This window comes from Pelodiscus sinensis, chromosome 1 (assembly GCF_052426305.1).
Source record: "Pelodiscus sinensis isolate ZL-2025 chromosome 1, ASM5242630v1, whole genome shotgun sequence".
In the NCBI taxonomy this organism is placed as follows: Eukaryota; Metazoa; Chordata; order Testudines; family Trionychidae; genus Pelodiscus; species Pelodiscus sinensis.
This window is the reverse complement of record NC_143052.1, coordinates 336,959,099-336,983,223: the sequence shown is the minus strand read 5'-3', so window position 1 is coordinate 336,983,223 and position 24,125 is coordinate 336,959,099.

Genomic DNA, 24,125 nt, shown 5'->3' with positions numbered 1-24,125 from the left:
TCCTTAGAGAACCCCACTCTGGCACACTTTAAACAATATAATATTTCATCAGAGCTCCTGTTAAACTGTCAGGCACTTTCTTTTCTGAATTTCCTTTTCCCACCACGCCTGATTAGCAAGATAAATGTATAAATAAAAGCCTTCTACTTCATTTTCGGTATGTGCTTCCACCATGATTCATTCCGAGGTGCCACAATCCAGGGCTGGCAATATTAGTTTTATCGCCATGGGATCAATTCTGATATCATATACAGCTCTGTGTGTATTCCACTCATTATGCTGTTGCAGGCACATGGTTGGCGGTTGAACTCTTAAGAGTTCTATTGTATTGTAAAAAGAATGAAAACAGAAAAGAAAGGGAAAGGTCTCCAAGTAGTCATTTAGAGTGGTATGTATAAATAAATAAATAAACAGGTAAGCAAGCAAGCCCAGCAGCCTTGGATCTGAATGCACAGATAAATTCAGCCAGCGAAATCAAATCCAGAGGAGTGGGGGAGCAAAAGTAATAACAGTTGAATCAAATGAGCAATCTAGTAATCGATCTAATGCTCAAAAAATAAGCCAATAAAACGATGGCAAAAGAGTATGATTTGCTTAGGAATAAAAACCTACTTGTGTAAGCAGAAGAATTTTAATAGCAGCATTCTATACAGATTCTATTATATGGAGAGACGGGTGAGCAATGAATTCTGTGAACTCTTTTGTTGCCTTTTAATAGGAGCTGTGTGCCCTTTCAACCACCAATCTGAGAAGGCTCAACAACTAGGGCCATCTAGCAAAGAAGATTAATGGGTTAGAGGAATATGGTTCAAGTACAGGTTGATGGGGGCTGCAAGTTATTAGAATAGGTTGAAAAATATGATAAGCTTTTAAATGAAAACACTTTTGAAGAAAAATCTCTGCTGAGCTCCAGTGGTTAACATTTAATGGCAGTTCAGAGGCCTACATGGAAACTCATTGCTGCTTTCAGCCCACTTCTTAGTGGATAGGTATCAATATCTCACCATTACTTTAAAGCAGTGTCCTGGTCTACAATCTCTGCAGCCCTGTTGCTGCCAGAGATGACTTTTCCATGGCACAGCTGAGGCACATTTTCAAGCTACTTCAGATGTCTGCACAACTGTTTCCTGTCTTCTAGCTTTGGAGGTTTCAGTGGCGTCTGTCCTACCCACAATGTGAGCGCAACATCACCGAGCAGTGGAAACTATTCTTTATTTTTAGCCTTCATAATGATCTGATCTGTCTTGGACTAGTATCTCTATGGCTGTGTCTAGACTGGCCAGTTTTTCCGGAAAATCATCCACTTTTCCGGAAAAACTTGCCAGCTGTCTACACTGGCCGCTTGAATTTCCGCAAGAACACTGACGATCTCATGTAAGATTGTCAGTGTTCTTGCGGAAATACCATGCTGCTCCCATTTGGGCAAAAGTCCTTTTGCGCAAAACTTTTGCGCAAAAGGGCCGGTGTAGACAGCCCAGATTTGTTTTCCGCAAAAAAGCCCCGATCGCGAAAATGACGATCGGGTCTTTTTTGCAGAAAAGCGTGTCTAGATTAGCACGGACGCTTTTGTGGAAAGCATCCGTGCCAATCTAGACGCTCTGTTCCGAAAATGCTTTTAACGGAAAACTTTTCCGTTAAAAGCATTTCCAGAAAATCATGCCAGTCTAGACATAGCCTATGAGTATTGTTTAGAAAAACAGTCCACATTGTGCAATGGCCCACAAGCCCGAGTTTTCAATGGCAATCACCTAAATGCCTGCTGAGCCTGGTATCTGTGAATGAGATTAAGGGAATGGGCACCCAACTCCTATGGAATTTCAAAGGGAGTCGGGCACTTGTCTCCGTCAGGCACTAAATGTATCTTGCCTGATATTTCAGGGTTCTGCACATTCATCACCCCTTTGGACTTGTACGGCAGTTGGGGGTCCCCAATATTCCCCAGGGTCAGAGCGGATTTGGATGCTGCTGGGCCCTATCCACCCTTTCCACCTGCACTCTTGCTGGAGAAATGGGGTAGAGGTGCTGGGGTTTGCTTTACCCATGACCCCTGCCTGGCACGTCTGCTGAGAGGCAGAGTTGGGTTGTGGGAACTTACCCCGCACACCTGGTGCCCCTGCTGGGCAGTAGGCTCAGCGCTCTGGGCAGGTGGAGCAGATTGAGGAACAACTGTGCCCTTTTTTCTGGGCTCCCCATTTGGCCACAGCCCTTGGACATGGGCCCTGTTGGCCCAGTGGCTCATCTGCCAATCTCCAGGGTAGACTCAGCACTTTATTCACAAGTGTACAGGGTAAAAGAGGTTAGGATGGAAGTGGAGCAAGAGCACGTCTAAGAAAGCATGAGCTTTCTCGTGATCCTCAGTATACCAACAAAGAAATTACCTACACTTTTTTTTTTACCCTACCCCTTTTGCTACATAGGAGTAAACTGGCAATTACCAACCAGCATGTTTATTAATGCAGGATTGCATTCCTCTGCTCTTCTATGCACTGATCATTTTAATATCTCATGCTTATTCGCACAACATCGTCCTATATTTAAGAGTAACTTAGATGGAAAATGAGATTTAATTTAATCAGAGATCTCATTCTATGTAAATGTGAATAATGATTATTTTAAAACAGTTGTTGTGATAGTATCATGCATTAGAGATTTTACTTTAAAAGAAAAAATAAATATTTTGTGTGAGTGAGACTGCTTCACTATTTTACCGCCATAATGCACAGAGACTCTGAAGCTAAGTTAGAATACAAGAATACAATGATCACCTAGTCTTGCCTCCTGTATACAGAGGCCATAATTTTTTTCTGTAGAAACTTGACTGTTTTTAAAGTTATCTAATCTCATTTCAAAGACTCTAGGCGATGGTGAATCCACTACTTCCCCTGTCCTGTTCCAAGGTTTCATTACCATCAGTTAGATCAGTGTCTCCAAGAGAGCTTGAATTACTCCCTGCAGCTGCATTTTCTGGCCCGTTACAGCTTCTCAGACTTCTATTTCCTCAGCATCCTCAGCTTAAAGCCTGGCCTCAGCTACTTACCTCGCTCCCATTGCAGACTCCCAGTGCTCTTTTATACAGGAATCACATGCTTCTTCTGAAGGGCCTGGTCTATACCATATCAGAAGGTCAGAGTAAGATAACCATCTCCAGCTATGTAAATTACATAGCTGCAGTTGATGCACCTTACATCACGTTTTTGCACTGTTCACGCAGTGTGAGGCCAATGGGAGCAAATGCTTCCATCAGCTTCCCTTACTCCTTGAGAGGAGCAGGAATGTCAGTGCCAACAGGGGTGCCCTCTGAGTTTGATTTAGTGGGTTTATACTAGACCTGCTAAATCAAACACCGGAAGATCGACCCCAGCAGTGTTGATCATCCACATAGTGTAGGCATGCCCCTGGTGAGGCTCATCTTGTAATTAGGGTTGGCTTATCTTTAATGTGGGCTTTCCAGCACAAGCAAGCCACCTTACTGCAGACATCTATGAGGAACTGCCTCTGTTCACCAAGAGGGAAGACCAGATGCACTAACTTGATTTAGGATGACCAGGGAGTCTGGCAAATAGGAGCATGAGGCCTCCACCCCACATATGGAAGGCAGCATTTCTGTATCAAAATATTTTGCGTTTTGGCCATAATAGTTCAGTATTGGAAATTTAACTACCTCTTTAGTCAGCTTGATTTTTTTTCTGTCTCTTCACCAGTGTTTTTCCTTGCATGGATATGTATATCTAGTTCTGCCTCAATATTATAATAAATTAATCCTTCCCATCTTCTTGCCTGGGTAGGTGGCTAAAAACAGACATTAAAGCTTTAACAAAAACACTGGAATTTGTTTTCTCACCTCATTGTTCAATGATCTGCCATGCTGTTCCAGGGGAAAGTAACTATGGAGAACTTACACTTTTAGTTATTTACATGAACAAATAAATGTTAAAACTTCCCCTCTGTTTTTGTGCTTGCCATCATTTTGTGCAGCAACAGAAGTTATTTTTCCCCACTAGAAAAAGAAAAGGCACATTATATCAACTGGGATCTTTAAAACAAATGTTAAAAGATCTACAGAAAACTCATTTGGTGAAAGTGTCCCAAAGGAGCTATGTTTCTCTCCAAATCACCATATAAAAAGGCTTTTAGAGTTTACCAACATTTGATTTAAATTATTCAGTTTAAGCTAAACTAATACATTATTCATATTAAGTGACACATATAAATAATGCCAATTTTATCTCCAAAAGATGTTTTCATAAGCTTATGTGGCTGCAAGTTGTTGTTTATTGCTGAGGAATTGCCAACTCGTTAGCAGCGAAGGCCTGTAAAAAAAATTACCCCTTAGCCGAATAGGGAAAGAGCTGACATGTCATTGCATAATAAGATGAATTCTAAATATGCCTGCTCAACGTTATGTATAGCCATGCTCAAAATGATATAGCTGCAGCCTTTAAACACACGTATTCTCTCCTCCTTGTGTGTGCTTAAATGTCGTGTCGCTACTGTCTGCAAAGAGGTGAATTTCATCCACTGATACCAATGGAAACAGGACATGTTGGATACAGCTGAAGACTAGGTTACCTACTACTGATCCCAGCTCATCAACATTTTGTGCATGTTCCTAAGTTTATCCCTGTTCAGCAAAGTACTTAAGCATATGCTTATGTTTAAAGACATGCTTCAGTATTGTGGATGTCAGAGGGACTTAAGTATGTGCCCAAAGATTGTTTGCTGACTAAAGACTCACTGGGAAGATTTTCAAAAAGCACAAAATGTCAAGGAGATGCTTAATTCCCATTGACTTTCAATGAGAATTAGGCACTAATGCACACTCCGCGTTTGAAAATCTCACCTTACGTGTGCCTAAATTTAGGCAAACAATGTTGAAAATGTCGCTTTCAGGGTCTGATCCATTTCCTGTAGTAAACAAAAAGACACTTTGTGGCTATTGGGAGTTTTCTAGCACATGTTGAATCATGGCTTTTATCTTCACCTACTTAAGTTTTCCCATATTTAGAATGGGGATAACTGCCTCAGAAGGTGTGCTCTGGAATATATTGGTTTATGCAAAAAATGTTGATGTTCTCAAGCAGAAGGTGCTTTAGAAACATACATTTTAATATAGAAAAATATTCCTAAATTAACTCTCTCTTCTTAATTAAAGGGGATGGTTGTTTTTATCAGTAACTGCGAGTACTGCTCCTATATCTCCTCGTGAAGTTGTTAGATTCCTAATCATGCTAATCAATCAATATAGCCTTTATATTTCAAATGTTTTTCTCAAAATTACATAGGCAAGAGTTGCCATTGTTTCCTATTTTGTGATCCATAGACTTGTCAAATGCCTTTTTTCTTCTTCTTTTTATTTCCTTTTGTTCTAGTGTGATAGGGAATTATCCAAGTTGTCATTTTTCTATGAATGGAAATATGGGTATTTCTTCTGCCTTTCTCTTGCACATCACCGAGTAATGACACACAGATATATCCTTTTTCTCTTCCTTTAATTTTCCCCACTTCTTTCACATATTTTATGGCAATTGCTTTAGGTGATATGGATTTGTCAATGTTGTTATTCTCTCTCTGGATCTGCTCAACAGTTCTTGTCCTTTATTAACTTTTAAATAATACATCACTCTCTGTATTTGGGCACAGTTAAGGTCCCAATTCCAAAAGGTACTGAAGCACATTCCTAGACCATTGGGATGACACTATTCCTAGGGTCTGTCTCAGGTTTAGGTCACAGCTCAATTCACAAATCCACACAAGAGGTGCGTAGTCCAATATGGATGCATTAGCACTACCCTGAAACCCAAGTACAGCAACTCTAAACTCACGTTTATCATGAAGTGTGGATACCCAAGCATGGGATTGGCAACATTAGGTCCCACAGATGTGCATATACAATGTAGTGTAGACATAACCTCGTAGATTTAAAGCTTGGTATGTTCCTAATTACATTTCTTGAAATGGGGAGTATTTGCTGATCCTCTGTTGTCCATTTGTAGCTGGTTCTACTTTTTCCTGATATTATTTAATGTTGTGAATGAAACAATCATCATTCTGACCATCTAGGATCAAATTTTGTCGTTGGAACTTGACACAGGGGCATTCATATTAGCTGTAGTGGAAGCAATTCAAGTACTGAATCTCCTGGAGGCAGTCATTAAATAGGAATTTAGATCTTCATCCATTGCTTTATCAGTTTTATTTGATAGTGACAGAGGTTATAGCCGGCATTACTATTATACCAAGGACAGGTGAATCAACACAAGCTAAAGTAGGACCTATTCCAAATCTTTGCCCCAAACTCAAACCTTTTTCAGGGTTTTAGACACATTTTTGTGCATTTCAGCTTGCTTCTGTTCTTTCTGGGACTGGAAACCACAAGAATGAAGCACCAGAAATCTGGTGAAAGGACCTGTCCTCTCAGAATATCCGACACAATTTTGCACTTTCAGAAAGTCTGGGTAGTTTGGTTCAAAATTTTTGGATGATCTTCTGAGTCACTGCAGGTTTACCCATCACTAAACGGAAACTCATGGTTAATGTGGTACAGTGCAGCCTCATTCTGATGAACTAAGCTACCAAAGCTTGGCCATGTCCAACAGAGCCCAGTGAAGAGCTGTTGGCTGATTTATCCAAGTGTGCTTCCTTGAACATTGACAAGTAAATTGTCTTTGTGAAGGTGAGTAGATGTGGGACAGATCCTGTAGGGATAGAGAAAGCTCTTGTGGCAGGGATTAGATCATTAAAAGTACAGGTACATGGACATGTGTTGACCACATGAAATAGAAACTTAACTACCATATTCAAACATGACAGTTCTCATAAAATCTGTAAGTCTTTCTCTTACTGAGCGCTGGGGGCAGTCAGGAGTTGTACATATTTATGTGAATGATGTAGGAGAAGTCATGGAAGCTAAATTTTGATTGCTAGTAAATTGGCTTAGGCAGCTCTTCCAGAAATGCTCCCAGTTCCATGCACAGGAACAGCTAGATTAGGGGCTCCAGGAAGAACAGCAGGGTCTCAATACAAGCATGAAAACATGGCATGAATAAGAGGGGTTTCCCTTTAGTAAACACAGAGGAACATTCTGGGGTAAGAACATCCTATAAAGGAGGGGTAGACCAAATTTAACTACAAGCACAGTGAATGACAAAGCTTCGGGGGAGAGGGGTAGCCAAGTTAGTCATACAGGAAAAAACAACAAATGCTCTGGTAGCACTTTATAGACTAACAAAACATGTAGATGGTATCATGAATGTTATAAAGTTATATAAAGTGCTACCAGACCATTTGTTGTTTTTTGAAATGATAAAGTTTTGGAAGAATGTTTAGGTGGAAAGGCAGTTAGTGCAGAGAAACACTTGGACATAGACATCACTAGAGATGTCTATAATGCAAAGTAGCTTGTAAATGATGGGACAGAAAATATGGGTTAATTGGAGCAGGGATAGCAAAGATCAGATGTAGTCAGTCAGATTAAGGAGTTAACAATAGGCACATAAGATGCATGTCTCTTGATAAAAAAAAAGAGCGAGGAGCTTAGAAGCAGAAATAGGTGAATTAGAATGCTTGGCCTCACCCCTTGCTTTAGAGTAGCTTTATGTTCCTTTTGCAATAGGAGATTTCTGTGGTTAAGGATCATTAAACATGGGGCACCAACCTTCTTGTTACTAATGTATTTCACTAACCTCTCAGCCACAAGGAGAGATTGGATTTCCTTAGGGGACTAACCAAGGAGGACTATCACTTAAAGGCTTTCACTTTCTTCAGAAGCTCATCCCTCTGGAGCCCTGTGAGCTTTTCTGTTTCACAGCATCACAAGTGGCCATTTTAGCTTGTGCCTGGAAACACAGGCCAGGCTAACTCCACGATGGCAGAGACACAAAAACAATAAAGCACACAATCCATTTCAAATCCTGCTGTAATCACTGGGGAAGCAGGGGGGAAACCTGCTTTGAAGAGGTTTGTGGTAAAAAGTACTTTTATTTAGTTGAAATTTGATGCAGCAAACTTTCCCCAAAAGTTCTACAAATCTGGCTGCAGAAGGAGACGAGCTAACGACTAGGAGAACCAGAAAAAAACAACTTTAAAATCCCTTTAATAAAAATGGTTTATTTCCATGGGGTTTCTTACTTCTGGTTTTATGGTGCACTTCTAGCTTTATTGGATACTGTGCATCTGTGTAGCACAAAGCAAATAGCACAGCACACAGGAGCCTGACATCTCTGTGTGAGAGGATGAGCAAGGATATTTCATTCCATACAGCTTTCACAGCCCGCTCTGTGATTCCACAAAGTCATCCAGACTGTACCTATAACACAAAAGGAGGAACAAAAAGCTAAAAGAAGAGAAAATGGATTTGGGAAATTCTGCTAAGGCACTTTGAGCATGGATATAATTGCATGGCCCAAAGCCAGAAGCTGACCCTAAATTCAAGGGGCACCTTTTTCAACAACAACAACAACAACAAAAATAAATAAATGCAACTGGTATCTATGCTCTGGAGCAGATGCTCTACTCTAGGTTGTGCAAATGTAGTAAAGCCTGATTGTACCTCCCAAACTGGGATTCCCTCAGCATAGATACTACGGCCAGAAGAGACCACTGTGATCATCTCATCTGGCCTCCTGTATAACACAGATCATAGAACCTCCCCCAAAATAATTTCTGGAGTAGTTCTTTTGGAAAATAGCCAAATTTGGTTTCAACATTGGCTCAAAGCTGAGAATCCACCACAACAGTTAGTAAATTGATAAAGTGGTTAATGACTCTCACCGTTAAAACATTTTCGACTTATTTCCCATTTAAATTTGTCTAGCTCTGACTTCCAGCCACTGGATCATATTATACAAGTTGAACCTCTAAAATCTGGGACTCTATGATCTGGCAACATCCATGGTCCAGCAGTTTCAGGCTGGCCAGTTTCAGGGGGTAGGCTGGTGGCGGGAAGCACAGTAGCAGCTGTAGCGAGGCCAGCACAGCAGGAAGCATTTCCCTGCCTGGGCCAAAGGCAGCAGGGCTGGTGCCCAGGAGTGCAGCCCAGACTGGAGCCCAGGAGGAAAGCCTTAGCTGGGATCAGCGCGCTGGGGAGCATAGCCCTGGCACTGGGAAGGGAGTGCAGCCCCAGCCATTCTGGGGGCAGCAGCCCCGCTGTGTGGAGCAGGGCCAACAGCTGGGAGGTGAGCTTTGACCTCCCCTGGTCTGACAAACTCTCATTCGGGACTGCTAAGGTTCCAAGAGTGCCAGACCAGGAAGGTCCCACCTGTACCTTTCTTTGCTAGTTGGAAGAGCTCTTCATGAAATATTGATTCCCTATGCAGATGCTTTAGGCTGTAGTAAAGTCACACCTTACTCTTACCTTTGGGAAATTGATTGAGCTTCTTGAGTCTATCATTATAATAATTTACTCACTCTTATGGTTCTTCCTTGAACCCTCGCCCTATGATCAACATCCTTCTTGAGCAGTGGACCCCAGAACTAGACACAGCTTTCTAGCAAAGGTTGCACCAGTGCCAAATATAGAAAAACAATAACCTCTCTGCTCCTACATGAGACTCTTGTTTATCCCAGGATCACATTAGCTCTTCTGCAGCTTTTAGCATCACATTGGGAATTGTTGACCTTCCTCCTTCGCCCCCCCCCCCCTCCCGGAGCCCTAGTTTTTTATCCAGAATCATTGCTGCTAGAGAAGAGTAATATGGCATCTGTTCTTTGTTCCGAGATTTAGCCCTTGTCATGCTGTCTGCAGCAGCTCACCACTGTGAGAGCCTGCCATAGGGCAGACTGTCAGAAAACAGGGCAGACACTTCAAACTGGTGGTGTGTTCTATCATTCAGTTTCACCAAGCATTTCACCACTTGCTTTGAAATTAGCACCTTTCTATTATAGTTCTTCATGTGCATTATGTAAGGGCTTCTTTCTCATTTCATGGGATACTTACTAACTGGGGTGTACACAGTGTAAATGGTTGCTACTACATTAGAACAGGATACAGAGAAGTGAAAGCAATGCAAGTAACATCTCACTAGTTTTCATCAAATTTTAACACCAAATTCATTGACCGAGTAAATTGGCCTGCCTTCCAGATATACATTTGTAAGCATTCAATGAGACTTGTTACTTTGGCATGTGCTGGCACCTGGTATGCCAGCATCACAGCCGTATTGTTTGCTTATGGCCAGTTTACACCATGATCAGATCCCACTGAATTAGTGACCTTCATTATTACCTCTCCCCGATTTCTATGTCCTCTGCAATCTATCAGTCATTATTTTATGTTTTGAGTGAGCGAGTCTCCCACTGGCTGTTGCATAGGTGTATGCCACCCTCATTTCAACCCTAGTGCTGGGGCTAGAAAGAGCCTAAGAAGAGTTTGTGCAGCCAGCTACAGGATCAGAGTGTCAAAAACCAACTTCCTGTCACCTCTCCCTTTTGTGCACAGTTTCTGGAAATGGCTGGGGAATGGTCCCTCTCAGCAGTATCATATCCCTATGTGCTTCATAAGGATATTTGCCTCCCTACAATACTGCAGCACTGCCTGTACCATTCAGGCACATATGTCATAGATCTATTTACAGAGAGGCACTGTAGTGAACCTCAACAACCCAGCTACAGTTACCTCAGCAACCTTGTCACTTGCGTTCTTCAGTCATTTCCTGCCAGGCCATGTAGGCATGTATTCCTGTTCTCAGCCAAATCCCTGCACTTCAGCCTGTGGGCAAAACTTGTTAAGGTTGTTTCCAGGGGTTATCCAAGTGCATGGTGTACAGGCTGCAGAAAGGACCATGCAGTGTCGATGTAGCAATTATATCACCATAGTACATAAAATTATTGTATTTACTGTCTCTCATAAAATTGATGCATTTTAATGAAACCTGTACCAGAATTATAAACACTCTCTCTCTCTTTCTCTCTCTCGCTCTCTATCTCTTTTGCCCTCTTTGGGGCAAAGGGATCATTTTTAGTGAGAAGAAATATGAGTAAGGAAGTCTATCAGATGCAGCTTCCCCATGCTACTATATATTACTGCTGTGAAAATTCATTACTTCAATGAATAAGATGTTCCATAAATTCCCATGGTAAAGATGTCATTAGGTCCCTGAGGCAAGAAAGTGCATGTTGGTACACATCTGCAGGAGCAAAAAACCTTCAGCTGTTTTCATTTCTGACTAACCTACTGGAATGAACAGTGATTTAAAACAGCAAACGTAGGCTTTTTGCTATACTGTGAACCATCTCTCTATGCTAACTCCATTGCCCTAGATCTAGAGCAGGTCATCACAGTTACTCTTTTTACATTTCAAAAATATAAAAAGTTGCTTCTACTTCAAAGTTTCCCTACTTCAAACATTTTAACACCAATATTCTTAGTTTCTGAAAATCAGTATCTTTCCAAATGACAGAGAAATCCTTGCATGAGAGGGAACTGGATGGACTACATAATGTATTTATATTCATCCTCCTCCGGTCAATATACCAGGCACATGTGAACACCTGTACTCAATTAAATGAAATATAGTAGCAAACTGAAAAGGAAAACAATTCAAAAACAAAACAAAAATTGTGATTTTTTTAGCAAAGCATAAAACCCCTCCAAAATTTAAAACACAGTTTTGATGGAAATTATCATACAGATGGAATATTTTGTTAGAAACAATTTCTAAAGAAAAAGCTTTATTTTTGGATAGATGCTGCTTTTTATGGGAAAAATCATTTAAAATATGCCAGCCAGCTATATCTAGGTGTCTTATGAATGCAGGAAAGTAATGCATACATGTACGGAAGAGAATAAGGCTAGGTCAATGGACAATAAGTATGGGGATGGTGTATAAAGCAATTATATTTACCTTATTGACTCAAAACCATCTAGTGGAGCCCATCATGAGCCTATCCAATCATGTCTTTTACTCTTGCCTTCATCTTCCCTTGACTATTCCCTCAAATTGTAAGCCCACTACTGTATATTGTCTAAAATTACCTTGTATTTTCCTCAGAGCAGAAACCAGGTCTTCCTCTGTGGTGTTCACACAGGTATAACATAATAGGGTCCCATTCCTGATTGAAAAATGAGATGCAACCTGCCAGGCCACTGAAGCTACTAAATGAGATGCAACCTGTCAGGCCACTGAAGCTACTATAATAAAATGATGGCTACTGCAAGGCCCATGGAAGAGTGTAGGCACACAGAGTATCCTCTGGGACTGTATCCTTTGCTTCTACAGAATGTTGCATCCAACCTTGATTAAACTAATATAGCCGCAGTGTGATAAGTTGGGAAGCCTAGTTATCATTTATTATTGCATCTATCATTTATAACATTTTTAGTTGAGGATCCCAAAGCATTTTTCCAAATCTACTGACAGCATGTGTAGCTGTAGGTCTCAGGGAATTCCAGAAAACTTGGAATTACTGTGACCTGGGAGATTTGGAAAGTCACACAGTTTGGATCTCTAGACATTGAGATCTGTCGCTTTAGGAGACAAAGAGTGTCCAGACAAGCTGCTTTGTCGACAGAATCCTGTAGTCTAGACGCAACCCTATAGACAATAACACCTTCTGTCGACAGAACTCTGTCGGCAGAAGGTGTTATGCCTCGTAAAATGAGGTATACCAGTGTCGACAAAACTGCTGAGTTCTGTCGACGTTATGTTGACAGAACTCAGCGGTAGTGTAGACGCTGGTATAGTTTTGTCGACAAAAGTCCACTTTTGTCGACAAAACTCAGTAGTCTAGACACACCCCAGTAGTCCAGTCTGTTGCTCTAGCATAGAGTAGTCTGTGAGGGTACGTCTACACTAGCGTGGTAGTTCGAGCTAGGTAGAGTAATGAGGGCAAGCGGAGTTGCAAATGAAGCCCGGGATTTAAATATCCCGGGCTTCATTTGCATGTTCCCAGGCGCTGCCATTTTTAAATCCCCCTGAGTCTGAATTCCGTGCCCGCAGCTACACACGGCACGGAGTAGGTAGTTCGAATTAAAGATCCTAATTCGAACTACCATTACTCCTCATGGAATGAGTAATTTGATCTACCTACTCCGTGCCGCGTGTAGCCGCGGGCACGGAGTTCGGACTAAGGGGGATTTAAAAATGTCGGTACCTGGGAACATGCAAATGAAGCCCGGAATATTTAAATCCCGGGCTTCATTTGCAACTCGGCTTGCCCTCACTACCCTACCTAGCTCGAACTACCGAGCTAGTGTAGACATACCCAGAATGATGGATCAGCCCTGCAGGAGAGATGGATGGATGGCTAAGATCCAGAGACAGGCGAGGAATAGCACATGGCAGACATGCTGTCCCATGCTGGAGAGCTTGCGTAGAGTCATGGTAGGGAGTAAAATGAGGCTCCTATGGGATAAAACCTGCTCTCATTTACCATTGTAAATGTGGTAGAGCCAAAGGAAGCTACAACTGGATTTACATCACTGTAACTGAGAGCAGAATTTTTGGCCCTTAAAAATTAAAAGACTTTCCCAAAAACACCGAGAGACCCAGGGTATGTCTACACTGCAGAGGGGTTTTTTTTTTTCAGAAAAATGTCCATTTTCCCGAAAAAACTCGTTATGTCCACACAGCAATCACGTTCTTTCAAAAAAAAATTGAAAGAACAGAGGGTTTTTTCTGACATTGGTAAACCTCTTTCTACGAAGAAGAAGCTTTTTTCTGAAAGAGCTCTTTTGGAAAAAGGCATGTGTGGATGGGGAATAGGGAGTTCTTTTGAAAGAAGAGGAAAGAAGAAAAAGTACAGGTGCCCTGGTGGCCACTCCATCCATAGTAATCACAGTTTAAATGCGAGATAGCATCCATTCAGTCTGGACGCTATCTATTGAAAAAACAGATCACGTTTTCAATGTGCTTTGGCAGTGTGAATGCTCTCTTTTGGAAGAAGTTTTTCCAGAAGATCTCTTCCAGAAAAGTTTCTTCCGAAAAAATCCTGCAGTCTAGACGTAGCACCAGTGGCACCACTGGGAACAGATCCCAGGAACCCTGACTCCCAATCTTCTGCTCAAACTATGATCTCCCTCTGCCCTCATAGTTACCCAATAAGAAAACAAACTGCTTTCAAGCCCAGAAGAAAAAAAAAATGCCTGAAGAAAAAAAGTCAGTATCATATTGTTGACCAAACTAAGCCAAGACCTCGAGGTGTCTGCAGCCAAGTCAAAGGCAAAATGGAAAAACCCAGCTTGCAAAGCTTTACCTTGTTAAAATGCTGCAGAGGTAGTTATCATACAAGGAAAAGACTTTATCAAGGGTTGTTAAGTTGACTGTTGTAAAACAGACTATATAGGGAACACAACTCTCCCAAATAGAATTATTAACTGGGAAGGTAAATTGCTTTGCTAAGCACCAGCAAATAGATACGTTCAGCTCATGCACAAAATACAGTCATCGAAGGTTGGAAGGTGGTGTTGTAGCTATAACTATGAATAAAAATAAGCTGTTATGTAACCAATAGATGCAGCTAATTCTGAATAAGTATAGTACACTATAGCTTCGAATGCCTTGTAGTTGTATTGAATTATATAACACTGAAAGGGTATGTCTACACTGCCACCCTAGTTCGAACTAGGGTGGCTAATGTAGGCATTTGAATTTGCAAATGAATCCCAGAATTTAAATATCCCGGGCTTCATTTGCATGTTCCCGGGCATCACCATTTTTAAAAGCCCCGTAGTTCGAACTACTTGCCCGCGGCTACATGCAGCACGGACTAGGTAGTTCGAATTAAAGCTCCTAATTCGAACTACCATTAAACCTCCTTTCAGGAGGAATAATTGTAGCTCGAATTAGGAGCTTTAATTCGAACTACCTAGTCAGTGCCACGGGTAGCCGTGGGCAGGTAGTTTGAACTACGGGGCATTTAAAAATGACGCCCGCTCGGGAACATACAAATGAAGCCCAGGATATTTAAATCTCGGGCTTCATTTGCAAGTTTGAATGCCTACATTAGCCACCCTAGTTCGAACTAGGGTGGCAGTGTAGACATACCCAAACTAAACTATAATTAAATGCTGTCACCTTTGCATGATCCTGGCTCTGTGTAAGGCAAGAACCAACAATGTGGCTTGAGAAATAAGAACATAAGAACGGCCATACTGGATCAGAACTCCTTTCCAGAGATGTTGTGAAGACCAGGACTTTAACAGGGTTCAGAAAAGAACTAGATATGTTCCACCGGTTGACTGGAAATATACACAACTCATCAGTCGTTAGGTATTCTACTGTGCTTAGCTACTACAAACACTCTGTGTCTTACAAAATATACATGAACCCAGATAAGAGAGCATCTATAAGGTTTATAGTGTTAGCCATTATTGTATACAATATAATATACAATATCAGCTATTTTTTTATCAATTAATTTTATTCATGTTCAGTTTTTCCCCAAATGGTTTCTACTTGTATTAAGCTGTTTACTCAATAAGAAAGAAATTTACTCATGTAATCTCAATGTTAGATATACATATAGAGACATTCCAGAGAACATGAACAAGACAAACAATTTTGCTGATGATTAGTTAACATTGCTTCTATAACTGACAAATGAGATCTCTAAAGTTTTGCTGTCTTCTGAAATACTATGTTGAAAAGAAGGTAACAAGCTAGTTGAAGACTTTATCCTATTTATTGTAGGGTCTGTGCAAGACTAGCAAAAAGGCTTCAGAATTGTGCTGTTTTAATCATTAACTAATCATCTTTGATTGATAAAGTTAATTATGCTGAGCTATTTGATATCTCTTATTATTGAATTACATGGAAGCCATATCAGAATAAATACCTGTTGTGCTGCTCAATTTAAGTCCCTTACCTTGGCAGTCTGTGCCTTCCACAGTACTGCAGGCTTAATTTTATTTTTTTCTGAACTGCAACGGTCTTGGTATGCTTCCATAACCTCTTAATGGTCCTTCATGATATCCATAAGGCCCCAGACATGGGAGTTGTGAGCAAAATATGGAGACACAGAATCAGAAATGTGACCGGATTCAGGATTTTCAGAACAGGAGGAAAGATGCTTGCTCAAAGGAGTTCACAGAAGGGTATCAAGTAATCCGTTTGCTGTGTGTTCTTACTGTATGCCTCAGAGGTTCATAGGGTGCCTGCTCTGCACTGCTATAAAAGTCTTCAAGTGAACACAAGAGAGAGCGTCCTACCCAATCAACTCCAAAAAAAATTCAGGCAACTGCTGTGAATCTGATTGGCAGCTTCCTCAGTCTCTTATAATTTTGAAACTGTTCAAAGTAATAAAATTATAATAATTCCACCCACCTCTAAAAGAACACTTTGTACCAGTAGATCACACAGCACTTTTCAGAGGAGTAAGCATCGTTAGCTACATTTAAGGGATGGGGGAAACTGAGGCACAAAACAGTGAAGTGGCTTGCCCAAAATCACCTAGCAGGGCAGTGAATACCAGTCCATTGTTCTATCCCCCAAGCCACACTTCAGCTATGCCCACTTTCATGGCTGACAATGGAATAAATGTTACCAGTTTCTTAGCCTAACCAATTCTTTTCTCACATCAATTTTACAGGGTGCATCTGAACTGCACTATAACTCAAAATAAGATACACAATTTGAGCTATGCAAACTGTGTATCTTATTTTGATGCTATTTCAAAATAGCTTATTTCATCATTTGGCACTATTTACGCATCGCCAAATTTCAAAATAAAGCGCTATTCCAAAACAGCCCTTACTCCTTGCAGAATGAGGTTTCCAGGGATGTCGGAATAGTGAGCCCAAAATAACGGGCTTGGTGTGAAGACACAGGATAGCTATTTTGGGATACTCTAGTATCGTGAAATAGCACTGCAGCGTAGACATACCCTGACACTGATGTAGCCATTCATATCATTGGGGTGATGCCTGATTTTCACATGAGAGAAAGCAATTTTTTTTATTAGAGCAGCACCTAGAGACCCCAACTGTGAACAGATAACATTGAAGCAGGCGCAGCACCAGCACAGGCTAAATTTGCACTGAAAAAGTTGTTTTTTTCAGATTGAGATACTAAAGCCAGATCTACACTAGACCTGGAAGGTTGGGTTAGGGTATGCAATTCCAGATATGTAAAATATATAGCTGGAGTTGGCTTCCCTTAAGTTGAACTTGTCACTGTCTTCACAGAGTGAGGCCTACCAGAGCCATTTGCAGCATTCGATTTAGAGGGTCTTAACTAGACCTGCTAAATTGAATGCCAGAAGATCGATCTCTGGCATGGCAAGTGAAGACATGGCCTTAGTCAGTGTACTACTTAACAGCATGTCCAATTTCCTATTCTGGGATCAGTGCTCCAGTCAGACAGTAGATGGCACAGCATTATCAATCAATATTAAGCAATATCAAACGATCATTTTATCATTTTGCAGTTAGGACTGTAGCATGAAACATGTCACTCAGGAAAGCTGAAGTCATATCCCATTTATTTTACGAGCATGGGTGTCCCTTCCTCTAGTCAGACCAGTACTGACATGCCACATGAGACAAAAGATGCAGATGCACTTCCAAATCCTTAGAGTAGGAATCTCAAACTCCATCTATGGCCCAGCAGTTCTGGTGGCCCAGAGGGTGCGTTCCTGTCCTTGTTCCCCAAGCCATTCCCCTTCCCGCCAATGCCCTGCCCTCCTCCCACCATTGCACAAGGAACATGGCCTCACGGTTTACTGGGGAAAACTGGTGTTGGGTGGCAGTAACAGGTTGCCCTCCCCCACAGTGATGGGAGCCCCAGAGAAGTGTGTGTGTCTGGGGGCGGAGGTCCAACTGTTGCTGCCACAGTGCATCAGGTCCCCTGGTAATCCCCAAGGCCATGTTCCTCAGAAGAAGAGCTACTGGGGGGAGAGAGGGCAGAGTAGTGGTGGGAAGGGGAGTGTCTGGAAGGACAGGAATGGTTATGCCCTTACCCCGGGCAACCAACTCTCCCAGACCAGATTGAAAATATGCTCCATCCTATAGCTGAGCCATGGGACATGAGCTTGAGACCCTTGCTTCAGATAGTTACCCTCATAAGCATCACTTTGTAAAATGTGACATTGTCAAATTATGAACAAAAGACAGCTCATTTTCTATACTGCCTCATTATCTCACACATGGATATTGCAGGGTGAAAAGAAACATGTGCAGTCAAAAAAAAAATGTGGAAACAGTTTCACATAAATAGAATAAAGGATTATTTCAGTCCTTGTGCTAGAAAAGTTAAAGTTCTATTTCAACAACAAACAGGTTGTGATACAGTGCAATGAGTGTTATAAAAATGTTTTTCGGGTGACTAGACTATCAGCCAGCACTTATCATGACTCACAGTTCAATCCTAAAGATGGTGCTTCCATATGGTGGGTACTTACTATTCACTGTCAGATGACTAAAATAGAAGTTTGGTTTTGTTCACAGGACAAATCCTCAGAGGTGTCAAGGACCCACAACTTCAATGGCAGCCGCAAGGTGCTCAGCACCAATTAGCGTTTGGACTTATGTTAATTATCCTGCTAAACATATTGAAGAGAAATTGCATCTCCTCATTAGCCGCGGGGAAAGAAAATGTTGTTAACCTATTTTTTCCCTTTTAATCACAAAATATTTGTAAAGTGTAAGCCATCTCTATCTCTGTTGAGCTATAAATCAATCCATGCACATTAAGAACACAATCTGCAGCTCATTTTTTAAATATACTCTAACATACTCACTTCAAACACTTGACTCAAAACCTGCCTATTATATATTTTATATATATAGCAAGCCTATGTACAACACTTTCCAATTTCATCCTCATTCCTGAGACACCTCAATATCTTATTCCTGCTTCTTTATCCTGTCCTCATGCAGATGCTGATTCTGGGAACACTTACACGTGTGTTCACATGAAGTTAAGCACATATGTAGTTACTTGCAATGTCAGAGCGTAAGACAGTAAATTCTTCCTGGAATGGATTGTTTCATAATATGTGCTAGAACTATGACTCACATGGTGGGTTTCCAGTCCTGGTTAGAGCTCATGAGCATGTCTGAAAAATTCTAAATAATTCTACATGAACTTTGACTGAGAAATCTTAAATTTGACATCTCAGCATCACACCCTTAAAACAGCCCAGTTTTACTGAACCATCCACATTTCCCCTTTGTTTTCTGGGGGTGAGGTGGCCTTATTCATGCTGAAGGCAAGAACGTACATACTAGCTTAATCCTTCTCACCCTGTGACAGTAGTAAAACTCTCATAAACTTTAACAGAGCAGAAACAAGACAATGCCTGCTTCTTGTCTTTGTGCCTCCCATAGGGTTTAAATCAACCCAAGCAAATTGTACATGCACCTGGACTATCAAGAGACACACTTGGCTGCTGAGGCTAATAGGTGGGGCTCATTTCCTAGAACATTTTTTGACCCACTTCAGACGTCTTTGCATAGAATCAGTGTTAGGTTTAGCAATAATATTGCAACTCCTGAGACTAAGGCTTTGTCTACACTGCTAAGTTTAAAGCACAGTACTTTAAGGTGGAAGGGTGGTCATAGCACCAGCACTTAAAGACAGCTCTCCGCAGTGCTGTAGGTAAACCACCCCCATGAGGGAAGTAGCTAAGAGCCGCGCTACACGGGGTTCGAAGCAGCGGGGATTTAAAAATGGCGGCTCCCCGCTTATGCTAATGAAGCCCGGGAAATTCAAATCCCGGGCTTCATTAGCAAGTGCGGTATGCCTACATTACCCTCCTAGTTCGAACTAGGAGGGTAGTGTAGACATACCCTGGGAGCCTGTTTACAGCATTGTAACTTGCTGCGCTGGATGGGGGGAGGGTTTCACACCCCATGAGAGAAAAGGTACAGCTCAGTAAAGCAGCAGTGTAGACAAGCCCTAAGGGTACGGCTAGACTACAGGCTTTTGTCAACAGAGTCAAAAGTTTCTGTCGACAAAGAGCGTCTAGACTACATCCAGTTCTGTCAATACAGAAAGCCGCTTTGTTGACATGAGAGTGTAGACACAAAGGACAGTGTAGATGCAATAACGCCTTCTGTCAACAGAACAAAAGGTGTTATTCCTCGTAGAATGAGGATTACCGCTGTCGACAAAATTGCCGAGTTCTGTCAACGTTAGGTCAACAGAACTCGGCGGTAGTGTAGACACATGTATAGTTTTGTCGACAAAAGTCCACTTTTGATGACAAAACCCTGTAGTCTAGACACACCCAAAGAGTCATAGATTCATAGACTCTGAGGCCAGAAGGGACAACTCTGACTATCTAGTCTGAATCTCCATTACACACAGGGAGAAGAATTGTTCCTAGGAGCTGGAATATGGAGAGTATGTTCCAAAGACTTCTAATTCTGTTCTAAAGATTCCAGTCAAGAGTGATTCCACCACCATCCCTCGTAAACTTTTTAAATACCATTATTGGCAGAGCCCGACTCTGATCATGAATGCTGTCTTTAGACACAGATCTAAGGAACTGGTCACCACTCACCTCTACCCCATCCCAAATTACTTTGCTTCGAAACAGAGTTAGGCCATGGGTGAAGGGTTTTTGAAAATGCCACCCTTTATCTTCAATATTCACTGTACTTAACATCACAGCTGATGTTACAATGCCAAAGGGTGTAACCAAGAGATATTTTAAAAGTTTTGTTCTTTTCAAGAAATTAAAATATTTGCTTCCTTAACAGTGAGAGTTTATTATTGGACCACTTTTTCATGGTCCATGGAATCCACTCATTGCAGGACAGGAAGCATTTTAAGATTTATCCAGAGTAGTTTTCCTTTGTTTGGAAAGTGGCAGATGTTTAATGAGCCCAATTCCAAACCACAAATATCCCTGCTCTACCGCTGAGTAGCAGCATGGGGGCAGGTTTCCAACAGATGTTTGCCAAAAAAAAAAATTAAATATTGACTTGGTATGATGGGTTTTTCCTTCTGTGAGCAAGACACACTCTTAGCTGGAAATCATATGGGAATTTAATTTGCTAAAGTATTATTAAAAGCCATCTTGCTCCAGTCTCTAAGAAATATTGCTTATAGGAGGCAAAGAGATAGAAAAAAATCCATACATTTTGTAGTAAACAAAGTGAAATAAACCTAATGGTTTCCTTAAAGTTTTTTTTCATAATAAAAAATGATGAAAAGCAAAGAAGCTGAGGCACATTGTGCTTGGGGATGATGAAGGTATATTTTAAAGCAAAATACACTCTGTGGCCCACTCCAGCAATTACTAGGCAGAATAATCCCCTGTTGATTTCTAGATGCATATAAGATTTGCAAGAGTGGCTCTGAGAACCATCCTGTGATATGCCCAGCATTGATTCCAGTGGGAATTGAAGGGTTTTTAGCACCATTTAGGGTGTATGCAGGACTTCACATGGTCAAGCTCTTCGATAGGCCAGTGACCTGCATGAGTCTGCACGTATAGAATTTTATAGTCTATCTATCCTAAGTACCTACATGGCTCCCGTAACTGTAGTATCATAGTCTGTAATAATAGTCGTTATGTGTTCAGGCCCACTGACGGGGGGTGAGGGAGGGAGAGGAATGAATGCAGTTGCCCGGGCACCCGGTGATTCAAAGGCGCCCAGGATTTTGGCAGCTGGAGCATCTGACCCTTTAAATAACTGCTGGAGAACTGTTCTGGAACACTGTGCCATGCATTCTGAGCAGTGCTAAGGGTTTGGGGGGCAGGGAGCCATACTCTGGGCAGTGCTCAGGGCCAGCTTTCCTTGGCTCTGCCCCTTTTGGGAGCACAGGGCCAACCCCCACCACATTGCCAGATCCACTGATTGTGTTCCTCACTGGAAAGCTGGAATCTCCAGAGGAAAAAAAACCATGACCCTTTGCAGCTTGAGCTAAAGAATTAAGTCCCCTCTCTAAAATCTGAAGCAGTCTGGATGAGGCACAGGGAGAAGCACAAAATGTGTGTGTTAGTGAAACCCACGGAGCACCTACACAGCATTAAGACACTGTTGAATGTTAATTCATTAAAAAAACCTCCTGTTTAGAGCAACATCATCTTGGCTGCAGCTAATGTAAACATCTAATCCTGGCTTTCAGAGCTTTACATTGCGCCTTTCTTTCAATCCATGGACTAGCCCTTCGACTTTGGTCTTCAAAACCACTCCCCACCCTCATTTCAGTGCCTCACAAAATGAAATCCATGTTCCTATAATGCTCATAACAGCAGTATAGAATTAGCGTCACCCTCCTTCTTTTTCAGGTACATTAAAAAAAACCAAACCAAATCCCACTCTGGATCCCTCAGGACGCGCACATGCCTCAAAGTGAAGAATGGTGTGGTTTTGTATTGCTGTTACCCTCCTCTCAGCATCTTTGCCTTCATTCCCCACCTCATCCCCACTCATTCAATTGTTTCTAACATTTACGTTATTTATGGGGAGGGATCACGCATCATATTCCTGAAATTCATTGGAGTAGCATGCAGTGTTACTGGAGAGGGGAGGAGGCATATGTGGCCTTATGGCACTTTTTTGCCTTGATCCTGTTTGGCCTCTGGTGCAAGCAAGAGCAGCTTCAGGGCTACCAAACTTTGTTGCCAGTGAAGACTGCAGAAACACACCCCCTTACACTCCCGCCCATGAGTACACCTCCATGAATTAGGGGGAGCAAGAACTCTAAAGAATAGTCTGCTCCCATTTCTCTTCATTCTGTGTCTTCTGGCAAGCACCATTTAGTAAAATAATTAACATCTTTTTTCATGTCATTGATTCCAGAAAAAATTCTTCCTACCATTATGCTCACAGGACCCCAATAAATCCAGACTATCTCTTAGGACAGGATTGGCTCTGTAAGCCATTTAAGTAAAAAGATTAGTTATTTAGCCATACAACAAGCTCTGTAGTGCAGGAATTAACTCACAAGAACACAGGCTGTATCTGTTTCAGGCAGCCTCATCCCTCTGCATAACATTACACCATAACACTATTCAGATATTTAGAAATTCAGCTACTATGTTTTGATATCTTTAGTAAAGCCATCTAAATAGCTAACCAGAATTTGGCTCAATCCTCTTCAGAGCACAACTGGTGCTCTTCCATGATGAATAAATGAAAATTGCCCATTTTGTGCATGCCTGGAGGAATTTTGAAGTTAATAAATATTATTGTATAAAAATAAAATAAAATATCTTTGTCTTTTCAGTTAGACAAAGATAAAATTTAGTATCATATAATGTATGACTTTAGCTGCTGGGAGCAAAGTGCTAGGAGTTACCGGGGTCGAAATGAATTTGAAAACACAGCAGCAATTTTGGATTAAAGTGTATCTAAAATAAAAGAGAAAATTACTTTGCAAAATAAAGAAAAGTGTTTATGATGTGAAGCTATTATGCAAGTATCTATTCAGAGTGTTGGGTGGTAAAGCTACATTACTTCAGAAATCCTGTTTTAAAAAAAAGAGTAAAAGGCCAACTGTCTTGCTGTGCATTAAGATTATACCTGCTAATCACCAATTATGTTTTAAAATTCAATAGAGTACTTGAAACACGGTCAGGCTTTAATTCATCTAAACAAACAAAAGAATTATTATTAGATGTGTTCCTACATGTTCTTGAGTCCTTGTGTTTCCACCTGCTGTTATACACTAGCAAAAGCTGTCAAAAATTCAGCTTTCGTGAGATAATTTCAATCAGAGCAGGTCAGGATTTGTCTGGGAGACTTCCAAAAATATAAAACACACACACACATACACAGAGAAAACAAGCCCAGCTTCTGTCAGAAGCAATGTTGGTAACAGTGGGAGACATTTTCACTCTCGCTGTGTCTAGACTATATCCCTCTGTCGGCAGAAGGATGTAAATGAGGCAGTTCGAAAGTGCAAATGAAGCGGGGATTTAAATATCCCGCACGTCATTTGCATAATCTCATGGCGCTCTTTTGAAAAAGCACCATTTTGAAAGTAAAACCGTAGTTTAGACGCGGTTCTTTCGAAAATGGCAGGCTTTTTCAAAAGATCCTGTAAACCTCATTTTTTGAGGTGTACACGATCTTTTGAAAAAGCCTGCCATTTTTGAAAGAACCACATCTAGACAGCGGTTTTACTTTCAAAATGGTGCTTTTTCGAAAGAGCGCCATGACGCGATTATGCAAATGAAGCACGGGATATTTAAATCCCCGCTTCATTTGCACTTTCAAAGTGCCTCATTTACAT